The 5,185-nt window shown below is 44.0% G+C and overlaps 1 protein-coding gene across 4 annotated transcripts in view; it reads left to right on the top strand.

Moving 5' to 3' along the window:
• Window positions 1-528: 528 nt before the first annotated feature.
• The window catches only part of Atg10 (autophagy related 10), a 369,433-nt gene continuing 364,776 nt past the window's right edge, over window positions 529-5,185 (top strand). Inside the window, exon 1 of one of the 4 annotated variants that reach the window (XM_008853299.3) lies at window positions 529-637. The gene's annotated coding sequence lies outside the window, so the exon portion shown is untranslated. Of the gene's footprint in view, window positions 638-848; window positions 893-1,341; window positions 1,365-5,185 lie in introns of those variants that run through there. The other 3 variants (XM_029556227.1, XM_017803245.2, XM_017803244.2) reach the window with 3 other exon arrangements.

Below are 5,185 nucleotides of genomic sequence, written 5' to 3'. Positions count from 1 at the left end.
GGTACTTGAATTCCTTCTTACCCCAGCCTTCAGTTTTAAGTAGGCCATGATAACCAGGCTCGTGTTTCACCGTGCGGGAGCTTTCCTAACTTTCTGGGGTGTATGTAATAGGTGGGGCACTCAGACCTCCTAGGGGGATGCCTGTGGCCCTGCATCTTTGCTCTTTCTCTACTTTCTTCACTGGTCATTCCTCTATATTCAGGCTATTAGACAATTTGCTGGCGCTGAGTGTGCAAGTCCCCTCTTCCCGCCTGCTTCTCCCCAGGGAGTCTCTGGGTCACCGGTGCTGGGCACCCTCAGGGTTAGCTTCCGGGAAAGCCGGGCACAGGGGGAAGCCACAGGAGCACAGGGGGAAGCCACAGGAGCACAGGTGGCAGCGGTCTGGCCACCCCCCTCTCCCTGACTGCCCGCCAGGGCCCGCCCAGACCCGAGCTGCGACGTCACCCGCGGCGTCTGGCGGCCCCACTGCGCCTGCTCGCCTTCGCTACGGGCGGGAGGGCTTTCGTGGTCCTCTAGACCCGCCTTCTTTCCCCAGGGCCGCGGGGCCTCTGGGCCTGTCCGCCTCCGCCGCACTCCCCACCCTCGCCCCGCCCCGCCCGGTCCGCCTCCGGCTGCTGGTCTGGCGGAGCGGAGCCGGGTGAGTAGTCCCACACCACCGCGGCGGCTCCGCCTCTGCGGCCCGCGCCTAACTCTCCCTCCTCCCGGAGGTGGGAGGCGTGGGCGGCGGGGGAAGCGGCGAGGCCTCCAAGGCAGGCCTGGTCTGGGCAGGGACCGTGCCGCCGCTTCTTGAGGGCCGAGGCCTCTCCCCGGATCAGCTCCTTGTGTCGGGATGTGCTAGGAAGGTTCCCTGGAAAGCCAGCCTCTGCCCACGTGACGTTGAAACAAAGGCTAAGTGACTGCAGTCGGGGTTTCTGACTTAAGCCTGGAGGAATAACATGCTGTTTGTAGCCAACACGCCCCATAATGTGCAAAATCACAAAGTGGGGGAAGGTGCTAGGGAATAGTTAACTGGTTTTTAAAGAACGTGGTTTGAGTCGTAGAAATATTATGAAAATCTTGGTAGTGAGACAAAAGGTGGCCACATGTTCTTTTAAAATCAACATGGGGCCCTATTTAACAGGTGCACTTGGTAATTTAGGTATCTAGGGGCTATATTTTGACATAATGGTTAATTTCTACAGTTACATGTTATTGACCAGATGCAAATTCTTCAACTGAGGAACAAAACCTACAAAAGATTGTGGTTTTGTTTGTTTTGAGAGTGTCTTGCCATGTAATCACTGACTGGTCTGGTCCTGTGTTGCCCAGGTTAGCTGCACATTATGAGCAATCCTGCCTCAACCTCCCAAGAGCCTGGATTACAGGTGTGCACACACCTGGAGTTTTGATTTGGGGCTGTCATATGGTTGTCCAGGCTGGTCTTGAACATCTGGGTCTTAAGCTTGCAGACAAGGCTGTCCTCAGGGAGGGACAGCAGACAGCAGCCTTCCCGAATGTTGGAATCCACTGCTGCCCTGGGGAGGGGCCTGTTCAGGCCTTTATAGGATATAGCTGTGGCTGGCAGACTGTCTGCAGATCAGGGACACTCTTGAGATGTTTATGGCTGCTAATGGCCCTCTTCTTCCTGGTAGGGTTTGCTCTGGTTTATCTTGAGTGACAGAGGGTTTATGATCACTTCTTGGGACCCTTTGCTCAAGGAGATAGGCTGTCTCAACAAACAGTCCTCTTGCGAGGGAGGGAAGTGACTGATAATGCTGGCTTTGGGCAACACAGGCATTCTCTCACAGCTAGCCTCCTGCCTCAGCTTCTTTGAAGTAGCTAAGGCTCCTGACACCACCACAGGTTACAAGGGCCATCATTTTTTTCTTCAGCGTTTGTACTCATTTTCCCAATGGTTTGATTGTATTTTACCATTTAGCTTGCCCCTTCTGGGTTCAATAATTCTTTGCCAAAGGCTTACTGGTTTTTAAAAAAACATACTTTGAATCGTAGAATCATTACTATAATTTGACAGTGGCTTCCACGCTAATGGCAAAAACCTAATTTATTGTTGTTAGGATTAGAGAACATAGGCCCTATATAGTACTCACCTATTTTGGGATCCCAAAAAGTTACTCATTGCTTCCAAGGGTCAAATGTTGACAGCAGGGAAAGGTTACACAAAATGAAAACCATAGCCAAAAAGTAAAACATGAGTATTGAGAAAATCAATGTTTTCCAAAGTACAGAGTTTTAAAAACATACTTGAACTGGATGGTCTATACTTATAATCCAGGGACTTGATAGGTAGAGGCTGTACAATCTTAAACTTGAGGCCAGCCTGCACTGTATTTCAATGAACATAAACAAAATTGTTTCTTATATTTTAAGTTTTTAATTGAGGAAACTAGTTGAAATAGTTCTAAGCTTGATTGATTTAAGTATGGACTATTACAAGATTAAGATAAATGAACAGACCTTGCTACATGATGAGGCAACTAAGTCAGACATAATGCTTTCAAACAAATTCTGTCTTCTCCCACCCCTCCAGGATTTCTAGCCTAGGTTGGCTTGAGTTCCCTGTGTAGCTAGGTCTGACTTTCAGTTTCTGATCCTCCTGTCTCTCTTTCCCAAGTGTTAGGATTATAGTGTGTACAACTACACCCAGTTGATGTGCTGGAGATTGAACCCAGGGCTTTGAACATGCTAGGCAAGCACTCTACCAACTGAGCTACATCTTCAGCCCCTCTCCCCCTTTTTTAGATAGGGTCTTACCAGTCTGATGCAGAACTCACTATTCCCTTTCCTCAGCCTCCAGAGTGTTAGGCTTATAGGCGTGTACTACTATGCCCAGCTAGCACAAACTATGTCTTGATAGCCATTCTTAATGTTCAATCCATTTCTGAGAAATGTAAGCATCCCTTTAGGAAAAACAAGTAAAACTTATGCAAGTAGATTCCTTCAGACTGGGCTTTATTTGAATATTAATATCTTTGAAGCTTCAAGATTTATTTTGGACTTTAGGGGTTGTGTTTGAATCATAACCAGCATCCATAACAGAAACCAAGAGCTGTAGAGATTGTTTGGTGATGGTAAGCTGAAAACAAATATCTTTGGGGGGCCAAGCAGACTAGGTATAAAACAACTAGAGAATACGGGAATGGATATGTGCTCTCTGAAAGCATCCTGCTTGGGAAGAGAGTGATAAAAACTATGTAGAAGCAAAGACCCTTTTAGGCCTGGTGTATCGAGCTCCCAGTGGTCTATAGGAGCCAAGAAGAGTAATTACTAATAGTTCTGCTTTGAAGTTAGATTTTTTTCATTTGGTGTAATATCTTTCCAAGAAGAGCTTTTCATCATCCTTTTGGGGTTCTAGAACCTGTAATGGTTTGCTATTGCTCACTGTTTCCATGGGATTTCTTTTAAGTTTTAAAGCTATTTGTCAATGGCTTGCTCCCTGCTCCCCAGATTCTCCTGTAGTCTTCAGTCTGCTCTCTAGGCAGGCTCTCTACTTGTTCTCTCTAGGCCATTTCAGCCTGTTCCCCCATTGGTTTTATTGTCCTATGGCTTCCTTTCAATTTGTGATTCTGGGATTAGCCAAAATCTTAATTCCTCAAGAGCACAGGCTATAGTGTACTATAGTGCTCCTGTAGAACACCTTTGGCAAGATCATCACTTTGAAAAGCTATGACCTTGTGCAAGTTACTTATCTGCTATATCAATTTACTCATTGGTAGAGAAAATCATGGTAACATTTTTTTGAGGATTTGAGTTGCCATAGTTCTTGGTACCTAGGAAAGGCTTAATGACAGTACTTAAAATTATTACTTTAATCCATGCTAATGGATTTAAACAGTGATTTTACAATTTATCACTGATTATATTGTATTTTACTACTTAATGTTCTTTTCAACTGAATTTTTTTCTTATAAGGTTGATTATAAACTGTTGAAGGCCAAGACCATGATTTATATTTCTTTTAAAAAGTCTTAAATCTTAGGATGATCTGAGGGATCAGTGGATATTGTTTTCTTCCTATCTTATTATCTAGTTTTCTTTCTAGTAGCCATTTTATCTACACTGCTTATAATTTTAAATTTGAACTCTATCTTGTCCCAAAAGTATTTGAGGTAGCTTATAAACCATATATGATATAATAACAACGATAAATCAGGGTCATGAAAATATGAAGCTTAAATAGCAAGATAAGGATGAGTCACACTGAAATGTGTTCTGTGAAAAATTGTACATTATTTTCTATTTTTTAGTACAATTACTAAAGGTAGCCCACAGAGTAAGTTCTGAGCTTCGTGGTGGTCAAAGGAAAGAAAGAGAGAAAAAACACAGCTTCCTGTATTAAAATAATTGGGAAATCATTGCCTGAGGAGGTTCCATTGCTATGGGTTCCCATGTCAGCAAACCAAAACTTAACTCAGTGGAAACTGTCATTTTCAAAGAAAAAACTTAAGCTTCACCACTAGCTGACCTCTACCTGAGGACTTTCCATTGGGATCATTGAATAAGACTACTGCTTCATTTAAAGCCATCAGATAGTTCCTTTGCCTTGTTCCCTGTCTCAGTAAAAGTCTTTGTCTTGTTTCCCTATGGTGGAGCCTCAAACAGCTTGCATTCTGGAGCTGCCCAATTGATTCATGACTCTCTTATGTACTCAAACTCTTAAAGAATTTAGTGTAACTTAGTTTCTCTTCTTCTATTTGGAAATATTTAGTAAGTGAATGCAGATTGCCTGCATGTGCGTAAGTGCACCCATGTCGTGTAATGCCAACAGAGATCAGAAGAGGGCATCAGACCCCCAGGAACTAGAGTTACAGACAGTTGTTAGTTGCCATGTGGTTTCTGGGATTCGAACCCAGGTCCTCTCCAAGAGTAATCAGTGCTCTTAACTTCTGGCCTATCTCTCCAGCCTGGGTTTTTTTTTTTTTTTTTAATTTTTAGTTGTTTTGTTTTATTTTTTTGAGACAAGGTATCTTGTAGCACATGCTAATCTGGAATTCACTATGTACCTGAAGCTGGCCTTGAACTCCTGATCCTCCTGCCTCTGCACTCTGAATTTGGTGATGACAGGCCTGCTCTATCATACCCAGCTTCTACTGCTTTTTATTTTGTTTTCTGGTGATAGGAATCAAACCCAGTGCTTTGTATTTACTATATAGAATCCCAGCTCTCTACCTGCATAAAAAATGTT

This window comes from Nannospalax galili, unplaced genomic scaffold (assembly GCF_000622305.1).
Source record: "Nannospalax galili isolate Female #2095 unplaced genomic scaffold, S.galili_v1.0 scaffold45, whole genome shotgun sequence".
Taxonomy (NCBI): domain Eukaryota; kingdom Metazoa; phylum Chordata; class Mammalia; order Rodentia; family Spalacidae; genus Nannospalax; species Nannospalax galili.
Note: the sequence above shows the minus strand (reverse complement) of the source record. Positions and strands in the feature narration are given on the sequence as shown.